The 14,512-nt window shown below is 35.6% G+C and overlaps 1 pseudogene; it reads right to left on the minus strand.

Moving 5' to 3' along the window:
* Positions 1–13,964: 13,964 nt before the first annotated feature.
* Positions 13,965–14,086, minus strand: LOC129897950 (5S ribosomal RNA; annotated as a pseudogene).
* Positions 14,087–14,512: the final 426 nt, after the last annotated feature.

Here is a 14,512-nt window from a genome sequence, read left to right on the forward strand (position 1 = left end):
ACTAGAAGCACTTGATGAAAAGAGGCTGGAAGCTAAACAAAATCTCGTATGTTATCAAGATTATCTATCTTGTGCTTTCAACAAAAAGTTTCATTTGAGGTGCTTCCAAGTTAGAGACCAAATCCTTGCAGTAAGAAGACCCATTATCACTTCACATAAGTCTGAGGGAAAATTCACCTCGAAGTGGGATGGATCATATGTCATACAAGAAGCATATTCAAATGGTGCTTACAAGCTGGTCAATGCTGATGGCATGAGCATTAGCCCTATTAATGCAAAATTCTTGAAGAGCTACTACCCTTGAAGTGAGATGACACTCCTTAAGGTATGAGTATAAACTGCATGTTACTCTTGGCCACAAGAGTATAAACTATGTACGGCACCCAAAACAAATGTCTGCTAGGTTAAAAATCTTGAAAGACGTAGCCTAGGCAAAAGTTAGGACACAAAAAAATTACTCCTCTAGAACTACGTTGTGACTTGATCCTCTTCACTAAGGTACGTAGGCGCTTAGAATTATATTCTAAGTTCAGTTGCACGAGTGTCAAAAAACTACAGGCTCCCACTTGATCTATCACATGAACAGTAAGTCTATGAGTACTCTCTCACTGAACTTCAGACTTGCACCAAAACAATGTGACTCGATGGAGGAAAACCCCTTTGAAATATAAGCTTCTCTAACAGAAGTTAAAGTCATCAAATTCCTTTGTATGCAAGTTAGATACTCAAATACACCAAGTTTGCAAGCTTAAGTCTTCAAATTCTTCAAATCTGCAAGATAGAGTCTCTGATCAATCAAGTTAGCAAGCTGAAGTCTTCAAATTCTTCAAGTTTGCAAGTTAGAGCCTCAAATCCACCAAGTTTGCAAGTTTGTCTTTAAATTCTTCAAATATGCAAGTTAGAGTCTCCAATCAACCAAGTTTGCAAGCTGAAGTCTTTAAATTCTTTATTCCTGCATGTTAGACCCTCAAATCCACCAAGTTTGCAAGCTTAAGTCTTCAAATTCTTCAAGTATGCAAGTTAGAGTCTCAAATCAACCAAGTTCGCATGTTGAAGTCTTCAAATTCATCAAGTTTGCAAGTTGGAGTCTCAAATCAACTAAGTATGCATGCTGAAGTCTTTAAATTCTCCAAGCCTGCAAGTTGAAGTCTAAAATGGACCAAGACCGTAAGTTTGAAGTCTTCGAATCTTTTAAATATGCAAGTTAAAGTCATTAAATTCTCTAAATATGCAAATTAAAGTTTGCAAAATTCTTCAAGTCTGTGGGTTAAAGTCTCAAATTGACCAGGTCCATAAGTTGAAGTCTTCAAATCCTCCACATCTTCAAGTTGAAGTTTGAAATCCACCATGGTTTCAAAGTTGAGTTCTTCAAAGCCACTAAATATGCGAACTTCAGAAAATTGTCTAAGTCTGCAAAGTTGAAGTGTTCATATAGAAGTTTTAGATCCATCATGTTTGCAAATCGTCAAGTCTGAAAGTAGAAGTCTTTAACTCGTGACCTTTCTTAAGGAGAGAATGTGTATCCATTCCTTTACGCCATAAGAATACCTTCAAATTACCTTTTTTAAGGTGGGAATGCGTATCCATTCATTTTCACTATAAGAATAACTTCAAATTACCTTTCTTAGGGTGAGAATGCATATCCATTCCTTTTCACCGTAAGATTACCTTTAAATCACCTTTCTTAGGGCGGAAATGCGTATCCATTCCATTTCACCATAAGAATACCTTCAAATTATATTTCTTAGGGAGGGAATGCATATCCATTGCTTTTCACCGTAAGAATATCTTTAAAGTACCTTTTATTAGGGAGGGAATGCATATCCATTCCTTTTCACTGTAAGAATACCTATAATTTACCTTTTATTATGGCGGAGATGCTATCCATTTCTTTTCACCATAAGAATACCTTCAAATTACCTATCTTAGGGAAGGAGTGCGTATCCATTTCTTGTGTATCCATTCTTTTTCACCATAAGAATACCTTTAAATTACCTTTCTTAGGGCAGAAATGCATATACATTCTTTTTCACCGTAAGATTACCTTTCCTAAGGTGGGGACGGATATCCATCCCTTCACACCTCAAGACCCAATCCCTGTGTCACAATAAAACTCTACCTTGCATGGAACCCACAAAATAAAAATTGATCCATGGCCCTACAAAGAAAAAAAAGAAAACAAAATATTACACACGCACCAAAAGAAAAAAATTACCTGAGTCGATATTCACGGATGCTATCTTCCTTGAATTGATATTCACAGGTGAAAACTCGAGGAGCTATTTGTAGGGAGAAATATATGTGATATTGACTCCTAGTGGGACAAAAATAGGGAGAGTTATGAATTCAAAAAGGATTTGTTAAGGGACGTAGGCTAACGGAAAAGACAGAAGCCACAGGTGGTGAGAGTACAACCAATATATTATCTATTTACTGGTTGACTTAGGTTTCCTCCAATTAAAACATTGGAATCCCATTTACTATGGACAAACGGATTTTAAATTTCATGAAAAAAATTGGTTTTACAAAAAGATATGTGATGGTCATTAATCATAATAAATAAATATTATTATTAAAGTCCAATAAATATGGATTTAATTAAAAATTCAAATTCATTTATTTGGGCTACAAAGATGATCCTACTTTGCTAAGCTCAATATCATATTATCCGAGAGGCCCATTCTTGACACCACGTGTCAAGTGACGTGACATGTCAAGTCAAATAAAAAAGCCAATAAGATCATGTCATGTGTCAAAATGACAAGCCTATTCGATAAAGCCCAATATGCCATGTCACTTAAATCTGATGGGTCAGAGGGAAGCTTGTTCTTATCACAACTCCTCTATTCCACAACTATAAATAGGGGTCCTCATAACTCATAAAAAAACACCAGAATTCTAACAAGAAGCCAGAGAGAGCTTGTGGATCAAACGCCGCAGATTTCTCTAGAAGTTACAAGTTCAAGAATTCAAGAACAGCTCAAGATCACGATAAGTACAAGTCTAGATCAAGTTCAAGAATAAGTGAAGATCAAAATCACCAAGTTCAAGAACAAGTGAAGATTAAGTTCATCAAATCCAAAAATCAAGATCAAGACCACAAGATTTAAGATCAAGCTCAAAAGCCCTTGAATTCAAGTACAAGTCAAGACAAATAAATCCATCAAGTTCAACCAAATTCAAGATCAAGCTCAAGATCCCCTGAATTTATATTCGAAAAGACGAATCAGAGGATTCGTAGAGATCGTAACACTCAGATTCAAAAATCAAATACTACGATTGTTGCGATATTTTCCAGTTTTGATTATTATTTTCTCAACACGAATTTTATTGTCTACAACAACAACATCTAACAAAATAGTAAATCGACTGACATGTAATGCCAAATATTAAACATAAAAGATCTATCAACAATATAAAATGCTAAATCATTTAAATCCCTAATTTAGCAAGAAAGAAATTAAAGAATGTAAAAAACATGCATATCTATAAACTAACCCATGAAATTGAATGTTAATTGATGAAAAAAAACAGAGCTTAGATTAAGGTTTAAGTGCAAAAATCATGACTTAGACACGACGAGAAATTTACTGAGATGATGGAAGAGAAGGAAAATTTTACAAATGAATGATTTTATCCCTTTTCTTGTATGACTATTAACCTCCCTTAACTTTTATCCATTTAACTAATTTCAATTATTAATCAAAAGAAGTAATAAACGTCCTAATTAGATTAGGTAAAAAAAGAGAGTCACATGGAGTATCAAATTCTTTTAGTTAAAATGGAGTGCGTATTAGACACACTTTCATCTAAGAAATGAGAGGATTTTAATATAAAGGAGTTATGGTTCAAAAATCACAATAATAGGAACAACAAATAGTTTAAATATGATGATAGTTTATTATTAATAGAGAAAAGGATTTGATACACTCCTTAACATTGCAATTTAGTTTTGATAGATTCCTATTATAAAAGTGGCTTATATATACTTTTATTATTACACAAATAATTAAAGTATATCTTTTGGGTCTAACGAGAGTGAAAATAATTAATTTTAAGTTTTTTTTTGAATTTATTATTTGATGGTCAAATTTATTTTTTACTCATTTTTAATAAAATTTATCATAGATGCTCTATTGATTTTTTTTTACCGATACAAAAAATAAAATAAAATTAGAATTGTGTCAATTCAAGCTCAATTTATTGAACTCTTAACTTCTTTCTTTGACTATCACTAAATCGATCCTTACTCAAAACCCAGAACCACCAAAAAAAAAATGAAATTGCGACAATTCTCTCTCTCTGACACACACACTAACTAAAGTCTAAATTTTTATCTCCAAATATTGAGATTCTCTATATTTGGAGAAAACCAACTCCAACCTACAATTCTATTTTTCACTCCAAAAAAGAATCTTTTTCTCTTTTTTAAAAATAATATTATTATTTTTATTTTATTTTTTTATTACGTAAAATAAATCATTTCTTCTTTTTATTTTTACGTAATCATGCACCCTATATAATTCATATTCTTTTCAATTTTTTCATGTAATATAAAATTATTTTTTACTCCAAATTTATAAATAACATAAATTGCAAGCAAATATTATATATCATACATATTTATGGATAATTCAAATAAAAGTGAAATTATTGATGAAATACAATTATGTAAATATTACATGGAAAAATATATTTTTATATAAATATTTGAAGTCACAAATATTAAAATATTATTTTAAGCTAGAAAGATTGTTAAATTCGGGATGGAAGTAGTATACTTATCAATAATAGATTCAAATATTTTTTGATTTGAGAAAATAATTTAGATCCTGATGAGAGGAGATGTCACAACTCACAACACTCTAAAAAGTGGTTTTATATATATATATATATATATGAAAAGGATGATTAGTTTGATCATTCCAGGCCTCCTAGAGGAGGGTGCACGAGAGTATTTTCATGGGCCACATCACAACCCTGGATAATATAGGAGTTTGGATAAATATATTCCTAGCATAAGCAGTTCGTAAATTTTCTGATAGGCATAGATAGAAGGAATTAGCAAAATAATGGGTATATCAAAATCTTTTCCTTTCACTCCTTGTACTCCTTTCTTCACCAGGTCAACAAGCCTATTTTGCTTGATGTAGATGTGCGTTATTTTTAGAGCACCCATCTTATGCAACAATGATCGACACTCAACAACTAAGTTAGAATATAACAAGTGTTCATGTTTAAGTAGTTGAATTACATAAGTTGAATCAGTGTTGATTTCAAGAGGTGTTAACTTATGCTCTACACCTAGTTGCAAGACTCTTTTGAGAGCTTGGAGCTTTGCCATAGTAGGATTTGTATGGGGGTGCACTAAATGAAGGCCAATACCCATTGACTAGCATGGCCTCTAAAGATACCACCAAGTCCTCTTGGGCCTGGGTTATGTTTGACTGTGCCATCGATGTTGAGTTTATAAAATCCCCTGTCAAGAGGCTCCCACTTAACATGAATGGTGGTTTTATTCCTTTTGGGAGTTTTTTTCGAAACTACTATCAATTGATATTCTATAGCAAAGGTGATGGCTCTGTCACTAAGGATGAGGTCCCTTTATTATTGAAGAGGTTGTTGTTCCTAGTTAGCCAAATGTTCCACATATAGAAAGGGATGATAATTTCCCAACTGACCCTGATGTTAAAGGAGTTGTTAATGTTATTCCAGAAGTATATCAAATTGTCAGTGTTTACAACATTGAGGTTCAGGTTCAATGTGGTATTGTCTTTCCTTAAGACACTGACCTAGAATTGGAAAGAGTTTGGACAAATAAAGAAAATATAGTCGATGTCTTCTTTTCTGGATGGTCGCAAAAGTGAAAATTGGGGATAATGTTGAGTACCTTTTTGTGGAGGGAGAAGTTAGTGGGAAGCCTTACATGATAGAAAATCCAAAGAAAAAAAATTATTTTATTGGGAGGTTTTGCCATCCATATGTAATCAAACCTTTTAGCAAGACTTTGTTGGTTAAGGAGGGAGCTATGTGATGAGGTTGTAGGAACTTTTAGAGAGAAGGATCCTGACCTGGTGAGACCTTAAGTTAGGGTATCTTGATTGGCAGTGTCTTGAAAGAAGTGGTAGTTCCTTATGATGGACTTGAGCTCCTCTCCAATTGTGAAGGATAGACTCACAAAATCCCAATTCCCATTCTAGTGAAGGTCACTGATCATGAGCCTTTCCTCCTTTTGGGTGAAGGGGCTAGAGATGATTTTTTTTCAACATCCAAAAGATGAGGAATCCAATTATCTTTGATGAATGAGACTTTCTCACCTCTATGGATAGTCCAACATACTGACTTCTGCACTCGTTCTATCCTATTTGGACGTTTTTCCAGGTTCTAGAGACTATCTTATTCCAATTCTGATGATTGTTAGGCCTGTGGTGTTTGTTGATAAGGAATCTACTCCATAGACTCTTATTGTTCTTGAAGGCCCTCAAATCAATACTAGAATGTAGAGATCTTTTCCTTAGCTCATACTTCTGAAGCCCAAGGCCTGCCTAATCCTTATTTTTGTTGGTAGTATTCCAACTAACATGATGGATTTTCCTTTTTCAGTAGCAGTTCCTAAAATAAAGTCTCTTGGGATCTTATTGATGGATTCAATGACTTTAGTTTAGAGGAAAATGTATTGCATGACATGGAATGGGAAACTACTGAGAGTGGCTTTGGTTAAGACAATCCTTCCAGGTATATTCAGGATTTTGATCTTCCAGCCCGCAAGCCTGATATTCATATTATCAGTTATGAATAGGAAATCATTATTGGTGGGCCTTTTGTGAAAGATGGGAAAACCAAGATATTTCCCAAAAAAGTTATTGGGACAATGTTACATGTTAAAACAAGTGTTGGTGTTCTCGATGGTGCTGTTATAGGAAAAGACAACTTTAGATTTACTTAAGTTAATCTTCTGGCCTGAATAAGCCATGAAAGTATTTAAGGTTTTGGTAATTGTGTGGTAGTTCATAGGGTCAACTTTGGAGAAGAGAATGAGGTCATTAGCAAAGAAAAGGTGGGAGATTTCAGGTCCACCGATGGATATACCAATGGGGGTCTAATTCCTATCCTGAACCTTTAAGTCAATGATCCTAGACAATCTTTCCATGCACAAAATAAAGAGGTAGGGGGACATAGGGTCCCCTTGTCTAATGCCTTCAGAGGGCTTAAAGTAGTTGTCCCTGCTCCCATTAATGAGGATAGATATGGAACTTGTGCTAACACAAAACATGATGAGGGTGGATAAGTTTTTGGGGAAGTTGAAGAAGTGGAGGGTGTTTTTAATGAAATACCATTTCCAGTTTATTACAGACTTTTTCCAAATCAATTTTCAAGATGATGTTTGGGAATTTCCCTTTTATCTTCTTGAAATGATATATGTAGTCTTGGATAATAATGTCATTTTTTGAAGATCTATTAGTGGATAAAAAGTTGGCTTGACTTGGACCAATGATCCTAGGGAGGTGGGGCTTCATGTGATTCAAAGTTATTTTTGTTACTAGCTTGTATCTAGTATTGCACAGTCAAATGAATATGAAATTCTTAATTATAGAGGCATTAGATCATTTGGGAATGAGGCACAACAGGGTCTTGTTCATTTAAGGGGCATATGGTACTTGTCAAAGACATTTTTACAGAAGTCAAAGACTTTGTTGCCAACTAGATCTCAATATTTTTGGTAGAACAAGGGGTGAAGATGTCACGCTCTGAGAGGGTATCCTTATCATGACTGACACTCAAAAACTATTTTTGGTCCCCAAGAGAACCACTTGATTTGATCATTCATTCAATCACTCAGTAAAAACTCAATGTGAATTTAAAATACTTTCAAGTAGACCAAACAAATCAACAATTCAAAGAAGAATAATGTATTTAAAACTAATCTCATCTCAACTCCATATCAAAGAATAGTTTTGAAAACCAAAACATTTACTCAACACTATAACTATCTTTCTATGAAGCCTCTATCACTATCGAGAAGGTGCTAATGACACATCAATGGCTACCCAACTCCAGAAAACAAGGGAAATACTTGAAGTAAAAAGATAACAACTCAAGGGTGCCTCCGGGCGCAAGGAGGACTCACCAAAAGCTGAGAGTAGAAATAATCTTCAACGATATGCCTGTTGAAGATCTCTAACACCTGTATCTACATCATGAAATGATGAAGGACAACTGGTGTCAGTACATGAAATGTACAAGTATGTAAAATAGCTGGAAAAGAATACGATCAAAAGACTCAACATCAATCAGTCATCTTAATAGACTCAATTCTACAATTAACTCGACTCAATAAAGAATGCAAGTTTAAACTAAATAATGCTTTTAAAGGGAAATAGACTTAATAATATGCAACTCATCTAATCAAACCATTCATTTTAGATTTGGGAGTTTCTCTAATCGACAACCATCACTTATGAGAGAGTGATGATACAGCGCTTTGCACTGCCATTGTCGCAGCCATCCAATACCTTGTAAGGGTAAGGGGATATAAACCTCAATGGATCCAGAATCAATCAAAATCAATCATTTTGGGACTTGAGAGGCATGACCTCTATCCTACATTGGCTACGTAGTTTATGGAGTTCAAGTTATTATTACCCAAATTGGTGCTTAATACTACTCCCAAAAGACTCAACCTGCTCATATACTCAATCAATCATTATGATCAAATCAACCCATTCAGTCCTATTGAACTCTCATCAAACTCAACTCATCTCAATCATTAAACTCATTCATTTAAAATATTCTTTTGACTCATTAATGACTTCTGATGACTCTATCCCAAATCAATCACTTAATTCAATACTCAACTCATTTAAACTCAATACTCATTCTCTTTCAAACCTCAATAATGTATATATGAACTCAGTTTAAAAATTATGATTCGTTAAATGCATGAAAATCATTCTCCTCATCTCAAAATAAATGCAAGTAATGGCACAATCATCAACATAACTTGGGTTCATGGGAAGGAAATCATGAACAGTTAATTTAGAATGCAAATCATAAGACTCAACATGATATACTCATATACATAGACAGAACTCGATAAGGAATTACATAAATAATTTAAGAACTCAGTCAAACGGGATTAGAACTCAAACTCAATATCAATTCTGACGAAAGAAATATATAGGGCATGTGGAAAAAATCAATCCAGCATTGTAATTAGCCTTTCATACTAGAAAATTGAAGAAATAATTAAAACTCGAAGACCTCACTTGAAAACTTTAAACCCTAGCTGTTTCTCCTCTCCAACCCTTTCTCTTAAATAATTCTAGTTGTTATGAGGGTTTAAGCATTTAGAATACTGATAAGGGGCTCAAAATAGTCCTTAAACATCAAGGTTTATTTTGGGAACGGTGAGAAAAAACCGAACTACCCTTCATTAAAACTGGCCGGAGGGACCTATGAATAGCCTTCTACGAATTGTCAATACCACTATGGGTAATAGACCCAAGTCGTAACCCTTGTTTTATGAAAAAGAAGCTACTTGAAATTGCACTTCTTCCCTACGAGTCAAGTCTACACGTGGTAAACATGTCTACGGCTCACAGAAATAACTCGTAGAAGACTTTCATACTTGGTCAAATATCAGACCTCAAGACTCATCCTATGAGTCCATCATATGATTCGTCAACATTCCTACGACTTATCCTTTTAAGTAGTAACAAAAGTACTGAGGCTTTGTTATTCTTCAAGAATCAGACATTGACCCTACAACTCATTTCTATGAGGGCAACTTTCTTATGGGTCACAAGGTGATTCGTAGGAAGGTTCTTCAGAACTCAAAATTTCACTAAGTGTTGGAGGTACCTACGAGTCATCCCTATGACTCGTAGAACTTTCTACAGATCGTGGGTGACACTCATGTTCTACTAGATTAGTCCATTTTTCTCAACTTTTCTCATGGTCCTCAAACTTAATCTAGGATAGAATAACATGGGGTGTTACAAAAACCCATCAGTCTCAGAGCTTTTAAAGGCTTGAAGGACTTTAGAGCTAACAAAATCTCAAAATCTGTAACATGGGCATCAAGAGAGACCCTACTCTCTTGGCTAATCATGTTCACTATGGCTTGATCCTGAAAAGGATGATTTTTGGAAGAAGCATGGCCAGTAGTATAAAAAGTAGTAAAATAATTGATGGTATGGGAATGGATGTCTTTTTGGTCAGTATACAAGGTACCAACATCATCTTTTAGGGATTCAATCCAATTCCTTCTTCTACGATTGAGAATGAAAGTGTCGAAGAATTTTCTATTGGCATCCTGATCACTCAGCCAGTTGATTTTGGACTTGGTCTTTCCGAAGTCCTCCTCAAACTTGAGAAGGTCAGCATACTCAATGAGCAATTCATTCTCAAGGTGTTGGAGGAAGTGGCTATGGTGGTAGTTGGAAGAAATCTGAATGCCATTGAGTCTAGCAAGGACACTTTTTATGTTATGAAAGATGTTGCCAAAAGTGGATTTATTCTGGTTGGCAGCCTATTTTTGGAAGAGGTCAGTGGCTTTACCTGGTGTGATGGGTTTGTGTCACGACCCAACACAGTAGGTCATGACTGGTATCCGATTAGGGCAACCATACGTACCTTTAGCCCCACTGAGTATGTTAGCCGAATAAACATATGAAGAAATCAAAAAAATATTGCTAGAGAGCGCACGAAAATAGATGTAGCATATGAAGGCCGTTAAGGCCATCACGGAACATAAAGCCCAAAACATATATACTGAACCCACATCACAAGACTATATACCTCTACAGAATTCTATCCTAGTCATATGACGGGATAGGGCTCCGTCGTACCCTTAAATAAACAAATATTTATACCAAATGACCAGTATCAAAAGTTAGGCTCCGAAACAGTGGAGCACTTCCAACATTGCTGAGTGAAACCCTAAGCTGGCAGATCTCCAAAGTTAACATCTGTACCTATGGACATGAAACGCAGCCCCCCGAGGAAAGGGGAGTCAGTACGATATATGTACTGAGTATGTAAAGCATGGACTGTAACAAGTAAAGCCATTACCAGAACAGAAGGTGCAAAAGTGAGCTAAATACCCAGAATATCAAAATATTTTTCATAATCATAAATAATGTATGTAGATAAACATATGCCATATTCGGCTCCATTATGGGACGCGGTGAACAAAACATGGTTGCCACCCCATCACTAGCGCCACAGCACAACATACATCAAGAGTAGGGAATATCTCTATAACAGATCATATCATATCAGATGGTCATATCAGATCCTATCATATCATATGTGTACATAGCACATCATAACTCCACAAATCCCATGTACAGGTTGTACCTGCCCCCTCACGTCGGGGTACGGCGAACAATGTAGAGAAGTACGCATGATAACAAAACCTGGCCCAGGCTCGGTAAAGGAAACATTGAGGCATCCACGAGTGGAGTAATGAGAAACTATATGCAATTTAAATTATATTTGATACTCGACGGAATAATCAAAATGAGCTTTCGTTCAAAATCGAGACAAAAGTCATATCAAGTACCTTTTGAAAGTCACTATGGACTATATCAAAATAGAACTTCTGGGAATCATATATATGTATCAAGGCATAACAAAATATCTTTTGGAAGTCGAGAAATTGGCCATCCTAGTGGCTTTAAGAATAGGAACTTCTTTGGAATCATATGAAAGTCATATACTTGCTTCGTAAAAACCATGCCAAAAAGGGAGATTAGCTTTGTATACTTATGTCAAATCATGCTAAGAGAAGGAATAAGATTTACATACTTATGCCAAAGATATGCTAAAAGAAAGTATAAGCCTTACATACGTATGCCAAAATATGCCAAAAAAAGAAAACGTTAGCTTTACATACCTGTTACGGGTTACTTTTTATCCCGTTCGTCTCGTCGTACTTTAAACCTAAGTAACATAAAAGCAATATGAGTATTAACAACCCTTGGCTTTCCATCACCTTAGGCTACACACGAGTATTTGTAGAACTCATCCCCTCGCTCGCTTTCTCAACTAGTTCCTTAACTAGTTAAAGAGTTAACGAAAATCGGGCAGCATTTCCCCTATAATGTGCCCTATACGAATTTCCAATTATACTCCTAATAGCTAAATCCAACCAACAACAATAACCTGCAGCATATATATATATAAAATTCACATCAATCTTATACCACATAAACTCCAAATGACTCGCTAGAAACCACGATACCAAAATAAGGTTTCTAGTTTCCGTTTTGCAAAACCATTAACCGTACGAAGAGGGGGTGTCGTGTGGCTATACCAGAAGCTCCCCCACCTATTTTAGGACACATTTAGGCCCTGAAACACACACCAAACACCTTCATCCACACACCACAAGCACAACACCTTGCTTCGACTACAATTTAACTATAGCGACTCCAATTTGGTTTGTTTCGAACATCGAGCATATTTATGGAATTTTCATATTTCCAGCCACTTACACAATGTGTAATACACTTCATAACAACACCATAAACTCCAAATTGAAAGAAAAACCCTTACCTTAACCTAAACTTGTCAAACTCGCCAAAACTATAAAAATGTGAATTCTGGACAGCCTACTGTCTTATATTGTCGCTTAGTTTCGAAGGGGTAATTTAGGAAAACAAGATTTGTATCCTTAATTAAAGTTATATAAATGTGTCTTAGGGTCGCATACAATTTAGAATCAACCCTACAGCAATTCTATACCAAAAGTTATGCCCAAAATACCAACAGCAATCCGTGTAGGATTTCCGAAATGAAATCTGGGTAGCACCTCACCTATACTTCATCATCATTTTTCGAGAAGATAAAAGAAAAAATGGATTTTATAGTATAAATAAAAGTTATATCCCTATGAAATATCTTTCCAAAACATCTTGAATCACTCAAAACAAATCTTTACACATGGAGTTATACTATTATTACTAACAACAGTCTCATTCCAAAAACGGGTTTGTTGAAAAGAACGAGAACCTCCTCGAAACCCCAACTATAAATTTTATGTTGTTAAACACCGTTGCTTAAATGAATAATACCTTAAATAATTAATTCACGAAATGAAATTGGAGGGCTTACCTTGCTTAACCAAATCCGTAGCTCTCTCTCCATATTCTCCAAGTTTTTCTCCAATTCTTTTTAAGTGTAAAGATGCTGAAAAGTGAGTTGATCCAGCAATACACATGTATATATATGTGTCCTTAAGTGAGACACGTGGCAGACCCTAGGGGTGACATGTGGCATCCCATTAGGGCGCTACCTCAATCATGCATCCAATCTAAAGCCTCCATGTGGCAGCGTGGGGTCCACCCAAGCTGCTGCATCACCTACTTGACCCTAAGTAGGTGCATCACCTACTTGCTTCGATTAGGCACATCGTTTCCTTATTTCTCTTTCGTGAGCCCGTAATCTCGTCTTACTTCAAGAGCCTATGTATTTTTTGCTACTTAAGCTCGACGTATACTCATGTAGCTTAGTATGTAAAATTTCCCAAGTAATAGCTTTCACAAGTAAGTCAAGTCATATGACTCACTACTTGACCTCTAACTTCTTCCGGTTTCTTATGACCCTATTTCCAATCTTCTCTATTATGGAGTATCTCCTTCTCCTTTCCTTAGGATTATTTGATAGCGTTATAGATTATCTGACTCACATGACGACTTCTATGAAACTTAAGAGCCTTCTCAGAAACTTAAGAAGCTTAAGAAGCATTCCAAGGTACCAAAGTACGGGGTGTAAGATCCTTCCCCCCTTTAGAACATTCGTCCTTGAATGTGAACCAAAACCTTCCTCCGGATCTTATACTGACTATATAGAGAGTTCCTTTATCCCGTTGCCATAACATATACTTTCATCAAGCAATCAACATTAGAGTTCCAAAGGTTAGGATTACTTGTAGACGTAGTGAATAGGTACGAATACTTGTGTTTCATTTCCTCTTTCACTTCCCAAGGGGTCACCCATCGTAGTACTACTCTCACCCAAGCACGCTTAACTTCAGAGTTCTGATGGGATCCGGTGCGTTAGTGCTAGTATGATCGCATCCATCCCTTATGGGATCTCATTTGAAGTTTAAGCGTTCCCATTTACATATGATAGCATCAGTTGATTTTCTCTTACGCTTGTACTTCTCTTGTCTACTTCCCCCGTTTAGGGTGTATCCATGTCATTGTGTGTTTGTGTTATACCTTATGCCCTTATTTCTAATTTTCAAATGCGTAAGATTTCTTTCCAATACCTTTGGTATACCACACCCTATCTATGCCTTCCTTTATACCACCCATACCTTTTGTTGCCCATGTACAACATCTTAACATACTCGTGAGGTGCTAATCCAATCTAATTGTTGTTACTCGAGTCACGTATACATAATACATCTTTATGCTTCATGAGCTTTCATCTTTGTCGTTCACCTGATGCTCACTTTCTCAACAGCATATCGAGCTTACCTTAATACTAGGTTTACCTTGAC

The sequence above is a fragment of the Solanum dulcamara genome, chromosome 7 (assembly GCF_947179165.1).
Source record: "Solanum dulcamara chromosome 7, daSolDulc1.2, whole genome shotgun sequence".
In the NCBI taxonomy this organism is placed as follows: domain Eukaryota; kingdom Viridiplantae; phylum Streptophyta; class Magnoliopsida; order Solanales; family Solanaceae; genus Solanum; species Solanum dulcamara.